Genomic DNA, 5,674 nt, shown 5'->3' with positions numbered 1-5,674 from the left:
CTGGAGAGCTGCCAGGGTTGGGGGACTAGGCAGCCTTCTGAATTACAGAAAACCAGTCATGTATAACCTCCTATGGAGAGCTGAGAGAAGGGTGCTTAAGAGCCGCTAACCCCTGAAGAGTTGCCTTAGCTGCTGCCTGCTGGTGTCAGATCTGCTGTAGGAGACATTTAAAAAGAATATGGATTAACAATTCCACCCCACCAATTAATGCATATGTGAGCATCCAGGAAGGATCAAACAACCCTTTCAAAAATGAAGTCAAAGGCTATATAACTTCTGCCCTTAATAAATTAATTTGTTTGGGGGTGGGGGAAATGAAAGCAAGAAAGGGGAGTATATACATTATCCATCCTGGACTATTCCCTCCTTGGTGGGAGCAGGCTGATCCTTGGTCAGGCATACATATACATATCTTACCAGCATCCATATTGGTGCCATGGCAGTCTGAGGACCAACACAAGCATACCCTCTCCCATGGGTTAGCAGAGGGGCTGGCAGCTGCCATTGAAGGGATCTAGGATCTCCCCATCTCACCAGGGGGAGGGGTGTGTTTCTTGGCAGAGATGCCCAACGCTTGTAGGCTGGGTTGAGCCCCTTATCATCAAACTTGAGAAAGTTCATTTGGAAAAAGACCTCTGTTGAGGATCTCTCCTAGTCTCTGGCGAGACAGTCCTGGCCAATGGCTTGTCCCTGTGGATTGCAGGGGATGCCAGTGGGATGGAAAAATCTATGTAGGAAGTGAAGGCCTATCAGTTAAGGACCCAACCTGGTGTCTGCCTGGTGTTGTCAGGGAACTTCATTGTGCCTAGTCAATGAGGGGGGACCATGTGATGTCAACAGATCGGAATGCCTGGGTGCTGGGAGGGTATATAAGTGTTTCCCCCTTGTTAAAATAAACAAGTCTGCTATATCCTTTTCACGGGGCTCCCATAAAGGCGTCCATTGATGTTGTGCCTTCTCATCCCGTCTCCCAGGAAGATGTTAGAACCCAGCTACACAGGCTTGTTGGCTAGCCAGCCTACTTCCCCGGCGTATTCCAATGTAGCGAGAGAGCACATTTCCAGAAAGAGTTGGACAACATATAAGGCGCAACATCCAAAGTTGTCCCCTGGCTTCTACATACACACGTATACATATGCAGATACTTGCATGCAAATGTACCCACACAGGGACACACACTCACACCATTTATCGTCAGGTTGAAATGGTTTTGAGAATAAAAGGTGGCTACTCTTTTTTTTTTTTATGTATACAATATTCTGTGTGTATGACTGCAGGCCAGAAGAGGGCACCAGATCCCATTACAGATGGTTGTGAGCCACCATGTGGTTGCTGGGAATTGAACTCAGGACCTTTGGAAGAGCAGGCAATGCTCTTAACCTCTGAGCCATCTCTCCAGCCCCCAAGGTGGCTACTCTTAACAGCAGCTCTGAAGTGGGGGTATTTTAGACAAACTGAGAGGTAGTCACACCTATACCTAATTTTTTAAAGTTGAAAACAAGTAAGAATACACAAGCTTCATTTAAAAGTTATATCTGTGGGGGCTGGATAGAAGGTTCAGGGGTGAAGAACATTTGCTAGGGTGCAGTCCTATCACCCACATCAGGAAGCTCACAACTGCCTATAACAGTTCTAGGTGATCTGACACCCCCTTTTGACTTCCAGGTACACAAACATACAAGCAGGCAAAACAGCTATAAACATAAAATTATGAATTATTCACCTGAAATTCACATTTAAGAGGCAAGTGAGCCAGGAATTAATGCCCAAAAGGCAATATAGTATAGACTAGAATGTTTAACTTTGTGACCAAACAGCTTGGGTTGAAATCCCCACACTGATACCTACTTAGTCAACAGCTAACCTTTGGCCTGTTTAGACATCATGCGACACCCACTCTGAGTTTTAAGTTGCTCAACTCATCACCTAAAATTCAAGTTAGAGATGTAATTTCATTTTTAGGACTTTTTTCATTTTATGTATATGTGTGTAGGTCTTAGTAAATGTATGTGCACTACATAATTTTTCAGTTCAAGTGTGTGTCATGCAATATTTATGGCAAGATTTACCCTCTCTTCTTAATTACCCAAAGAGCTTACACATCATATCCATATAACTGTGTGTGTGCACCTCTACCTCTTGACCATACTCCTACAGTGTCGGCTGAAGCATCCTGTCTGGTCGTGTAGCTCAGAGCTTTGCTCTCAGCTGAGGCCATCCTCTGCATCCAGGGTCACCAGTGCCTACCTCCCAGCTATGCTGCAGATGACCAAATCATACCTGTGAGTATCTTTTTGTATAATCATGTGAACGTTGTGGGCACTCAGTACTGTCCTAAGAATATTTAAAAAGAGATCTATTAACTCTAGTTGGGCTAGAATAGAGACTCCAAGGAGTTGTGATTTGGTTGCCTATGTCTTTGTGCAGAGAGAAAGGAAGATTCTACTATGGAATGATGGTGCTTATAGCTCACACACTCCAATAGTATTAGAGATTTCTGAGAGAAACTGTGGAGTTATCGTTAACTTCAAAAGGATGTCATTAACTTAAAACAAACCTTGAGTCTTCCTCGTATGCTTCACTTCTGATGGGATAAAGTGCTGATCAAGAGCAATGTGGAGAGGAAAGGGTTTATTTCAACCTCCAGGCTATTGCTCATTTTATTCTTTTATTTCCATTGAGGAAAACAAGGCTAAAACACAAGGCTGGAACCCGGAGGTGGGAACCAGAGCAGAGACCACTGAAGAATTCTGCTTCCGGACTTGTTCAGTTTGCCTTCTTGTATTTTGGTTGTGATCCTAGCCTTTAAGAGATGAGCCTTCTCTCCAGGCCCAGTTTGCTTTCCTAGACAACACAGGACTACCAGCCCAGGGGTGACCCTATCTATAATGGGCTAGCCCTACTGCATCAATGGTTAGCCAATAAAATGTCCCACAGACATGACCACAGGCCAGTCTGATGGAGGCAATTCTTAACTGAGGTTTCCTCTTCTCAGCTGACCCTAGACTGTGTGGTTGACAAAGACTAACCTGCAGATCGGTATTTTGTTTTGTCCTTAAGTTGCAACTGTCTACGGATCCTCCTCATTGTCTGCACATCTAAGAACTCATTTTATGTCCTTACTACAAAAAAAAAAGTAAGCAAGCAGTTGGGATATCATCTATGAAAGCTGGGTTTCAATTCCAGTTCTACTCGCGATCCTGAAAGCCTTCGTTTTTATATTTATAATTCTAGAATAATGATATCTGCCATACAAACTTCTCAAGAAGCTCGAATATGAAGTGGTAAGAAAAGCATACTGTATGCTGTGGTTGGGATGTGAAATGCCCCTCATAGGTTTATAAGTGTGGACACAGGCTTCTAGCTAGGAACAGAGCTCGAGGTGGTGCCCAGCTAGAGGAAGCAGGTCACTGGGGGAGGACCTAGAGGTTTCTTAGCATAGTCCCACTGCCTGTCTTTTCTTAGATTCCTGGTTGGGGCATATTCTCCCATGACATGCACTGTCTGATGAGATGGTCTACACACTTAAACTACAAAACAAAATGAATCCTTTCTCCCTTAAATGGATTCTTGTCAGTGATTTATGGTCATAGTCACCAAAAAAGTAATGGATACATATGTTATAAATGTTGTGAATGACAAGTTCAAAATCTATCTTATAATTATAGGTTTTTCATTCATTCCTGTATCTTTGTCTATACAGCCAGTTGAATAGTGAGCCCACCCCAAAAGATATGTATATCTGTGACCTTATTTGTAAGTTCTCTGTAAGACTTCCAAGTTTCTTCAGACTTAGACCCTCAATGCAATGACAGATATACTTAGGGAGAAGTAAAGAGAAATTGAGCCACAGTGCATGGGAAGAGGGGCGGCCAGATACACACAGGGACAAAGACTGGAGATAGTTCGGACAAGTTAAGAAACACGTGGTGCCACCAAAGTTGGAAGGGACATAAAGGATTCTCCCCTAAGTTTTAGAGAGAGGCCCTGTTGATCCGTTCTTCTTGGACTGCTGCTGGCCTCTGCAAATGTGACAGAATAAAATCTGTTGTTTTGAGCCACCGGCCATGGCTATAAACAATGAAGAAGGCCTAAAGCTAAGCCATCAGTTAACTAAAACAGCTCACCTTGTAAGACATGTCTAGCCTCCACACCTTCACCCATCAGTCTAAGCCATGGCGGTCCCTCTGATGGTCATCTTTTCACCCTTCCATGTGCTACAGGCACACTGTGATATGGTATGATTCAAAGCTGAAATATAACCTCGTCAGTTCTCGGCTCCTTCCCATCCACGTGGCTCCCATTTCATTCTGATTTGATCCACACCATAGACTTTGCCGTGGCCTGTCGGCTGTGTTTGACCTCACTTTCTGCTTTCGCTGCCCCCATTTCTTACTGGTCTCTGGCTTCCTTTGTGACAAAGCACACACACACACACACAGCCCGGCCCACCACTCCCTATATGCTCTTCTTTTTGCCTAGAAAACCACAGCCTGCTTTGGGCTATGTTTCTGCTCAAATCTCATTTCTTACACAAAGCCTTTTCATCCCACACCCCTAAGTGGTGAGCCTAAATTATGGTCCAAGTCATGTTACCCTTGTGTTGTCTTGTTGATTTTCTAGCTCATGGACTTTTTTCCTATTCAAAGGAAAGGTGGTGCACTGAGACCTTGCCTGTCTTGATCATGGCAGCACTGCAGCCATCAATTAATCTCTGCTAAATGAATGAAGAAATCAGCACACCTTATAACTATCGAGGGTGTGAGCCAAAGGGATGGAGATGGTATCTGCTTTGAGCACCGCCCTAAACAAAGCTGTTTAAAGAGTAACCCAGTCAGCCACCTACACACATTCTGAGTGGATAAGGTAAGGAAGGGAACAACCCACGGTAGCTGCGGAGTCGAATATACAGTCGGGGAGCTGCTAAATAGTACTGGTTTTCAGCAAAGCATTGTAGAGTATTTAAAGCTGCCGAGTTCAAGAGCTGCATCGACGTCATACGTATGACTCAGTCCCTGACGGAAATTCCCAACTAAAACGAAAGCTGTAATTCTTCGTATATTGACCACTAGGCAGCTTGAAAGGCCCTTTCACTCATCTTGTTTTATTTGACTTTGTTACCAACCTGAATGAGTGCTGGAAAATATTATTCCCATTTTATAGATGGAAAGAAGAATAGTAGTTCATACAAGGGGATGCTGCAGAGCAAAGGGTCTTTAGATCCAAATTAGGATGTCTGACTGCGAAATTCTTTCTTTTCTTTTCCTTTCTTTTTCTTCTTTTTTTCTTTCTTCCTTTTACACTTTTTTCATTCATTGGTTTCTTTAACATACGTCGTGGGAACTGTTTCAGGTGCCTATAAAATAAGGAAGTGGCTCCCAGATCTAGTTTTTTTTTTTAATAATAATATGCATTACTTAAAAAGAAAATCGGCAAGTAACTTGCCACCAGTACCTCTCTCGGGAGGGCAACCTCTGCGACGTGGAAAGCTTCGCTCCCTGCCTTGCAGGGAGGTGGGGCCGAACGCGGGCGGCCGTGCACCCCGGCCGGTTCTGGGTGGGTGTGCGGCCGCACGGCGGAGGCCGGCCGAGGGGCGTGGCGGGGCGTGGCGGCGACGTGGCAGCGGGGCGGCGCGGAGGCCATCTTGGCGCGGGACGCGCGCTCCCCTGGTCGT

This window comes from Microtus oregoni, unplaced genomic scaffold (assembly GCF_018167655.1).
Source record: "Microtus oregoni isolate MIOR12 unplaced genomic scaffold, Mior012 000069F_ref0000032, whole genome shotgun sequence".
Lineage (NCBI taxonomy): Eukaryota > Metazoa > Chordata > Mammalia > Rodentia > Cricetidae > Microtus > Microtus oregoni.
This window is presented reverse-complemented; position numbering follows the sequence as displayed.